We start from the raw sequence: 9,551 nt of genomic DNA on the forward strand, positions 1-9,551 counted from the left end.
CAGGAAGTAGCATATCATATCTCAGCAGGATTGACAGCGAGACTGCAGCGGAAGAAGAAGGCACCTTGGCCCGCTCTTCTGTTGAGCAGAACAGATGAAGAAGTGTCCATTTAACCTTCGAAGCTTCAACCCGTATGACCCACATTTCATTGTGAAGGATCACTGCTTGAGAGTTCAGTTCAACTGGATCCATGGGGCATTTCATTGGGCCGAGGAAGACTCATGGAGGTATTGCTTCAATTCCTCCAGATCCAATGAACAGGTCAGTTTCGCCGTAAAGTGGTTAGCACAACAACATGAAGCAGCATCACGGATAACACCAGCAGTAGCAGTAGCAATAGAAATAGTGGAGCCAAGCATACTTGCGCACGAAAAAGGGAAGAGAAAGATTGTTGACCGTATGGAGGAGGAACAAAGCTGCAAGTTTCGAGCATATCCACTTGTAGAACAAGCAGCTATGGCTATTCAACAAAAGAGGCAGCAACGCGACAAGTGAATCGCATGAAGGCAGAGGGATAAGAAGAGAATGGAAGAAGCAGAGAAGGAGTTGCATGAGCTGAGGGAGCAACTCCGGAAAGAACAAGAGTTGTGCCAACATGAGAAGAAAGCGCAACAACAAAAAATTAAGAAGGGGGTGCATCATGTGCAGACAGATGAAGCAAGGCTCGTATAGGTAGTTGATTCTTTTGAACAGCTGGCATTAGGCGAACAGGGTGAGCACTCACAGGGGTAAGACTTTGCTCATGAGATATAACGGGCTCTTGAATAATTGGATGCATACATGGAGCAGCGGGAGTTGGAACAAGATACCGACCTCATGCCTCACCATAAAGAGGTCGACTCGCCTGCTTCAATGCATCCAGATGATGAGAAAGTCTTGAATGACCAAGGAGGCACTGAGATCCTTGGTGGTCAGTCGGAAGCAGAGATGCACAACAACTCCTTTGATGAATCTCAACATAGAGTTGTGCAACCTGACAGAGTACCAACTCTGGAGGATCGAACATCCCCTGTGCAAGTTGAAGAACAAGTGATCGTGACCGATGTGCACAAGGACCCAGTTGCATTGGCCAATTCAACTAGTGTGTATGCCGAAGCCACTAGCTCAAGTGTCCATTTTCTCATAGCTGAGAATGAGAAAATGGTGAATGAACTACAAGTGGCCAAAAAGGGAGGAGACTTGGTGATAATGTTCACCTAAGTTGAACTGAAGAAGGAAATACTCGACAAAGTGTTGTCCTTGGACACAGTTATGCGAGTATTGTACTCCAAGTTTGGTACCGTGCATCAAGCAGTCGTTCATCTTCACGAATGGCAACAACAATTTGCAAGAAGAGTATGCATCTTGAAGAACATACATACTGTTGTTGATATCATGCGAGCATGGATGATGAAGTATAAAGGAGCCCCGCTTCATTTTCCAAAGATGATGAAGGCAAATGCGGTCGAGCTGCAAGCACGTATCTAGAGTCAGATCCGAAACTATGAAAACCTACCGAAACTCATCAGTGGCATACATGCTTCCCATGCACGAGTATTCAAGAGCATGGAGGTTGTGGTGCACACACATGCGATTCCATCACTTGGGACTCTCACCAAAGAGAAGACCAAGAAGTAGATCCAATAGGAGCTTGATTCGTACTTTGACGAGTTGATGCGCATCGCCACCAGTCCAGACTTGCCTATCAGTGCAGAAATCATGCGCAAGTTCCTTGTCTTGTGTCAACCTCATTAAAAAATGAAACCAATGATATGAGGATAGTTCCTGGTCTTGTGTCAACCTCATTAAAAAATGAAACAGGTCTCAGAGCATAGTTCCTTTTCTTGTGTCAAGCTCGTTAAAAAATGAAACAAGGAATATGAGGATAATTCCTTGTCTTGTGTCAACCTCGTTAAAAAATGAAACAAGGAACATGAGGACAGTTCCTGGTCTTGTGTCAACCTCATTAAAAATTGAAACAAAGGGTATGAGGATAGTTCCTGGTTTTGTGTCAACCTCGTTAAAAAATGAAAGAAAGGGTATGAGGATAGTTCCTTGTCTTGTGTCAACCTCGTTAAAAAATTAAACAAGGAATATGAGGATAGTTCTTTTACTGTGTCAACCTCATTAAAAAATGAAACAAGCTCCCCTGGAGCAAAGTTCCAATCCGAGTTTTTGAGTAGATATCGTAAAATCCCAATCGAGTCTTTCACTTGATCTTGTATATGAACCTTCATTCCATCCACCTCATAGCCGCGAGTAGTCTACTTAAGTGAATGTAGTGAAGCTTGGGGGGCATGCACCTAGTGGTAAAGTTAAGTCTCCCAGTAGGTTATGTGAAGGGAATCACCCCATTCACCTTTGTCCCTATCTGGACGAAGCCAAAAAAGTGTTGGATAACCGTCCTGCTTCACCACAACAACTTCCATCTGGTTACAAGAGACTCTCCCTTTCATCATGTTGGGGCATGTAAATCAATCTCAAGCATAGTTCTTCATTTCAAGCTTGTGTAAAAATGAAACTGAATTCAAGCATAGTTTTTCATTTCAAGCTTGTGTAAAAATGAAACTGAATTCAAGCATAGTTCTTTGTTTCAAGCTTGTCTAAAAATGAAACTGAATCTAAGCATAGTTTTTTTGTTTCAAGCTTGTGTAAACATGAAACTGAATCCAAGCATAGTTCCCTATGGTTCAATCTTGTGTAAAAATGAACCCATTTCCATTTTAACCCTCGTGATTGCCATTCTATTAGCCTCTTCCATTATATGAGCCTTGGTTTTTCTCCTTCCATCGTGACTATTTACTTGGCCAATCATACACTTTCACTTGGTTGTTTTACCCTTTTTGAGGAATAGTTGCAATGAGTGGTCTTATTAGCCAACCTATTCATATAAATCAACATGTTTTGAGAAGTTCCAACATCACTTGAACTAGTTGCTATCCTAGACACCACTCATTCCTCAAATTGGAGTCCTCTTTAAGCACTTTTCAGACTCCCTAAATATGAAAATATTGTCGAGCGCTTGTCCTTTTCAGCTTGTTAACGGATTGGAAACGACATCTACTCAGTATATGTTTAACCCTTTTTCGGGCTGAGATAGATTATTTACGAAAAAGGAATATGTTGACCGGACATGGTCAATAGGTTCTCTCTTGTATTGTTTTACGCTTTTTTCGGGATTGAGAGACAAATATATGAAAAAGAACTTGTGGATTTTTCTTTTTGTCCCTTTTCGAACTCTCTAAACATGAAAAGGACCAAGTTATCTTTGTTGTTAAACTCATTAAAACATCAAATAGCGACAAACTTTTCAATCATGACAAGACCGAGTTTCACTTTCGCTAGACTCGTTAAAACATCACATAGCGATGGATTCATACGAAAGGTGGAATTATACAACAAGCATATGTTATCCTACTCAAGCTTGATAAAAATAAAAAGGTACTGGTCAGCAATGACTGGGGAAAATGGAAAAAGGGGTAAACCACTTTTGGTAGCAGGTCGCTCTTGAACATGACACTTTCACTTTATCACCATGACTATTTGGGTTGGGTTATTAACTTGATGGTTATCATACTGTTGGTCTATCATACCATCCATCACTTTGTTTTGGGTCAATGCTACCAATTCATTTCAGTGTCGCCGACATGTTCAAGAGAAGTCATTTAGTTAAAATCCATCCTTTGCAATACCATAAACCTTCTTTTTTATGACCGTCATTCCTAAACCTTGTGTCATCAGTCAAATTCCGTCTCCAAAATCATTACACTCGTTTCGAGTCATTAATGTGGGATACATAAAGGCCCTCCTATGACAAGTCAATTTTTGTCGACATCAACTCATTATCCAAAGAAGTTGACTTAGAAACACCCTTCCAGTACCTTGAGGCTTGCATACATCAATGGCAGATTTCTCGCTTTCAGCGATAGGTTGACATCAATGGCCTTCGACCGAAAGACTTTGTATGGTGTTCGACATCAAATCATCCATTCACACCATGCAGAATGTACTGCAGTACCTTGAGGATCATTATCATTATCGGTGATTTCTCTCGCGTCTGTTAACGACTCACATCATTGGCTGGTAATTAGACGAAGTTTCTTCTTCAAATAGATATGAGGAAGTTTGATGGAAAGGATCCCATAACATGGATACTATAGATGAAGCAATATTTTGATCTCCATAATGTGCAAAACACACAAAAGGTACGCATTGCAACTTTATATTTGGAACGAAATCAGTTTGCATGGTATCGATGGCTTTACTCTCCTAAACAAATTGTCACTTGGGAAATTTTTACGGATGAAATGATAGCACATTATGAGGATACAAAAAGAAACACTTTTTTTAGCTAATTGATAAATTTCAAACAAAAGGGTTCAATGATAGAGCGCATTGAGGACTTCCAAAAATTGAATATAAGGGCAAAAGATATTCAAGAGGAGCATAGGATTGATGTGTTCATAGGGACTTTAAATGATAACATCCAACATGAGGTTCTCCTTTTGGAACTTGATTCACTGGAGAAGGCATTTAGGTTGGAAAGAAAAATGGAAAGAAAAATTATGACAACAAGGAAGCCTACCACTCACAATTATAAAGATGGAAGTGTTGTTGCCCCTAGCCTTCCACAACTTACAAGGTTGACACCACAAAAATTGGAAGAAAAAAGAACAAAAGGGCTTTGTTACAGTTGTGATAGTGAATACACTAAAGGTCATAAGTGTGCTGAGAAGAAATTATTTTACGTAGATTGTGAAGAAGAAGAAGAAAATGAACAAGAAATGTCAAAAGAAGAGGATATACACCAAGAACAAACCCTAGAGAAAGAAAAAATAAATCTGACCATATCTTGTAATGCATTGGCTGGAATTACCACTCCTCAAACTATCAAGATAGAAGGACATATGAAGAAGAAAAAGGTAATAGTATTGATTGATTTGGGCAGTACCCATAATTTTATTCATTGTAAGATAACCAAGGAATTGAATTGATTGCTAATTTGTAGCAATCTATTCCATTTAATTTGAGTTATTGTCATTTTAACTGGTTCTAATTGTTAGAAGAACTAGTGGAGGTCAAGTTGTGGATGTGTAACTTCAACTACACTTAGTGATCAACCAGTTAACTGATTAATCAACCCAAAATAATTGTTGCATGCAGAGAATTCGAGTTACCCAGTTGAGATGGAAATTCCAAGGCAATGTACTATCAGTTGTAAAATATTCCCATGTGTATAGGTGGTGCATGCAACCAGAGATTGACCTAATCCTATTGCGCAATTCTTTGGTCTGAAATTCCTAAAAAATAGGGGAAATTTCCCAAGGGAACATCACAAGGAAATAGGAGATTGGGGAGGTTTGAAATTGGCTAAGTGTTGGGCCAAGATCATTGAATCAGGCAGAGAGATAGACTATACAGTTGCAGGGTGTGCTCAAGCTTGAGCAAACATGGTATTTCTTCTCTATTCTCTGATTAATGCAATATACATAGTAAGGGGTTTTGAGCAGTTGCTTTCCCCTAGATAAATCTTTGTGTATGTGTCAGGTTTCCCTTTTTCATGTCAATGATTCTTGTTTTAGATGGTGAATTAACTTACACAGATTAGTAGAGTAGCTTCAAGTCTTGTGATTTAAGAAATTTCATGAGTAGTGTTGAATCTACACATTAATTTCTACACCTTAAAGGTTGAAATTTGAAGGCACTAAATTGAAAGTGCATATTTCCTTTGGTTGGATTAGGTGTAGTGCGAGAGAGTTCAAAAAGAGGCATATTCAAATTTGGAGAAAGATGGTTTCACAACTAAGAGTTTTTTTGCTATGGATTGGAAATAGATTGGATGTTTTGATAGTTGTAGAATTTGAGATAGAAGAAACAAAGTGAGCATGAATATACATAAATTTTACTGATTGTGAGTTTGAGCCAAACATGAAGAAGACCAAGACTAGCAAGTTTTAAGAATGCAAATACAATATATTTTCTTCAATCAAGACGAGATTATTAGTTAACATAAAATATGTTTAAAAGAGAACTACTAGTTAGTAGTGAATGAAGAAGAGATATTGGCATAGAATAGAAAACGACAATGTTTGAAAAGGAAAGAGACGTGTAGTAGAGGTTCCCTCAACAACTCCAGACTCAAAGTGGAAGATTCAAAAGAAGTAAATACAAGATTCTAAGGAAGAGCCTGCATACTAGAACGAAGGAAAAGGTGAAATTTATTTCAAAGGTAGATGCATAATGATATGGTGGACGTAAACAACTAGTTTATGTTACACATGGAATAGAGGGACACATGTCTTTTAAATTTCCAAAGAGAGAAAATGCACACAAAAATAAACCTAAAGTCATGTTGGTGCATGGGTAAACTTTAAAGGAAAGAGCACAAATTTATGCTTTAGTAAAACAAGGCAAAATTTTGATGATGAGAAGAGATATGACAATAGTTACGAAGCAACAACATGCCCCAAAGATAGAACATTGATTGTAGAATAATATGTTTAGAACCATTTAAAGGAGGATGCAAGTATTCCAAATTGAGTATTGACATTGGAAGCACAAAAACTATGGTAGCTACAAAAATGGTTAAAAAATTGTACTATGCATGTGAAAAACATCCACAAACATATAAATTGTTATTGTTTTAAAAATGATATAAATTTATGGTTACAATCCATTTAGGGTAGCATTTAACATAGGAGAGCATCATGATGGAGTAGTGTATGTTGTTATACTTAAACCCGTGTCATTTGCAATTGGGAAGGCCATGTTAGTATGATTTGAGTGAAGTACATATAGGGTAGCATTTAATATAGGAGAGCATTATGATGGAGTGTTGTGGACTGTTATACTTATGAGGACTTGTTATTTGTAATTGGGAAGGCCAGTATAATGTGGAAAAGTAAGGTAAAAGAAGAAAGGAAGAATACCTTCATGATTTCAAAAGTGGGAGGAAATTTTGGTTGTTATTCCTTGTTATGGAAGGAGGTGAAGGAGAGTCTAAATTTATGGGTTCTTATAAAAGTCACAAAATTACTAGAAGAGTACAAGAAACAACACATGGATATTTTCTAGATGGATTAGAGCCAAGAATGCATGAGCACACTAAATTGATTTCTCTTACAAATGAGTTTATCAAATTAACCAACACACAATTAACCAACACACAATGAATTTGATGGAGATCACATAATGAAAGGAGTATAGTGGGGAGCTATTAGGGAGAAAGAAACTTATTCTTAGCGTTGATTATCCTCAAGAAGGATTACTAAATAAAATTATAATGAAGCATATCTATGAAATGTAGATTAGTTGGTTTGTGTGGAGTTTAATTCCCATTTGATCTCAAACTCAAATCTTAGAGAGATAGAAATTACACTAAACTCAGTGGCATCTAAGTTCGACTGGGGTTGGGATTAAATTGACCGAAGTGGCATCCAAGTTCAAATGGGGTTGGGATTACACTGTTCCAAGTGGCATCCAAGTTCAAGTAAAGTTGTGATTACAATGTTCCAAGGGGCGTCCAAGTTAAGTGGGGTTGAGATTACTCTGTTCCAAGGGCGTCCAAATTCAAGTGGGGTTGCGATTACACTGTTCCAAGTGACGTCAAAGAGTGGGATTGCGGTTACACTGTTCCAAGTGGCGTCAAAGTAAGTGGCGTTGGGATTACACTATTCCAAGTGGGGTTGGGATTACACTTTTGCAAGTTCAATTGGAATTGAGATTGTTCAAGTGAGATTGAAATTAACCATCTGCGAATCAAAACTCGATAAATACAATTCGGATTAAGTCTGCAAACTAGGATAAGCGATCACTCTCGTGAAAGTGGCTTATGCAGTATCGAAACTGCGACCTTCGCCTTATTAGCACAAGGCGTCTGCAAACTAAAATAAGCGATCACTCTCGTGAAAGTGGCCTATGCAGTATCGAAACTGCGGCCTTCGCCTTATTAGCACAAAGCTCTAACCAACTGAGCTAATAAGCCATGTAAAACCTCTACCCACATATAATTTATGGTAATATTGTTTAGGAAAAATTATTTCTTCCTGATCAGTTTCGTACAGACATGTACAACCAATTCCATTTCGGTATTTCAAAATTTCAATCGACACTTTATTTGAAAAGGAAATTATTTATATTTTAATTTCAAGGAACAAGTCGATGATATCATTGAAATTGATATTGTAAATCACAGTAGTTATGTTCATGCACGCAGAATGATGTAATCATTAGTTAAAGCTTTAGAAAATAAGATAAGAGTGTATGGTGTGCTGGTTGGTTGGAGATGAAAGTGCTGGCTGGGGTTTTAATATTTGATAAGAGATAAACATATATACTTTTAAACATATCTTTGTGGCTGTAGTTTAGTGGTGAGAATTCCACGTTGTGGCCGTGGAGACCTGGGCTCGAATCCCAGCAGCCACATTTGTTGTCTTTGGTCGTCCTCGAACTGCTACTTTGTTTTGCATCCTCTCTCAATTTCAATTATTAGATTTTATCTGTTCAATTATTTTTGAAATGTATTAGATTTTATCTGTTCAATTATTTTTGAAATGTATTAGATTTTATTTGTTCTATTATTTTTGAAATGTATTGATTTCTGGTATGGGACAAAGCTTTAGCCCTAGTTAGATACTTTGTTTTGCATCCTCTCTCAATTTCGTGCAGGTAAAATGTATTAGATTTTATCTGTTCAATTATTTTTGAAATGTATTAGATTTTATTTGTTCTATTATTTTTGAAATGTATTGATTTCTGGTATGGGACAAAGCTTTAGCCCTAGTTAGATTTGTGATTCTCAGTGCATCCTAATGGTTTCAGTTCCAATATCGATTGCTGCCGAGTAGAATAAAGAAATTAATTACATTTCGTTTACACATATATCATTAAAGACCATATTTATCTTCAGAGCCACTCTTAAATCAGCACCGATGTCTCTTCCATTTCACCTTTGTGCTCTTGTGCACCTAATCAAATCAAGATTATTGGTGGCTGGATTTAGTATATTTGAAAAAAACATTTAGTTTTTTTCATGGTATCATTCATTTAACCTCCCTTGTTATCCTACTCAACTCAGAACTATCAGTTGTTAGATTTAGTATTTTTTAATAAAATAACAAATTGATTTTCTTTATTCACTGTAATGCAACCATGGTTGCAGAATGCCCCTGCCACTGTCATAAGTCAGGGATCTTGTTCAAACAGCTTTTTGGAAAATATAACTTACATTGAAACTTCCATGTGAAAAACATTAAATCTGTATCTTACTCACTTTTTGGTCTTTATATTTTGCCTATTTGTCTTTGTGTTTTGACAAAACACCTGTAAGTGTAAACATTTATTTTCAAATAAAGTATTTATTTTGAAAATGTGAAGGCGCCTTTAATGTAATCGTATCACAACTAAACTCTACTGAAAGAAATGAAATTCCATTGGCACATAACTATTTTCGTTTGAAGATTCCTTGTGAGAGAAATATCAAGAGGTGGTTATTCTCACTGGTCTATTGACTCAGTGGATTAAAACCTTGTATTTATAATGCAAAATTCACAAGTTTGAGACCTGTATTAGG

At 37.2% G+C, this 9,551-nt stretch overlaps 1 non-coding gene across 1 annotated transcript; it reads left to right on the forward strand.

The window, feature by feature from the left end:
• Nucleotides 1-8,332: 8,332 nt before the first annotated feature.
• TRNAH-GUG (transfer RNA histidin (anticodon GUG)) lies at nt 8,333-8,404 on the forward strand. The gene has a single exon. It is a non-coding gene; the product is annotated as a tRNA-His (tRNA).
• The last annotated feature ends 1,147 nt before the right edge of the window (nt 8,405-9,551 follow it).

Source organism: Pinus tabuliformis, chromosome 4_2 (genome assembly GCF_031772625.1).
Source record: "Pinus tabuliformis cultivar Carrire ecotype Pingquan chromosome 4_2, CPIR1, whole genome shotgun sequence".
NCBI lineage: Eukaryota > Viridiplantae > Streptophyta > Pinopsida > Pinales > Pinaceae > Pinus > Pinus tabuliformis.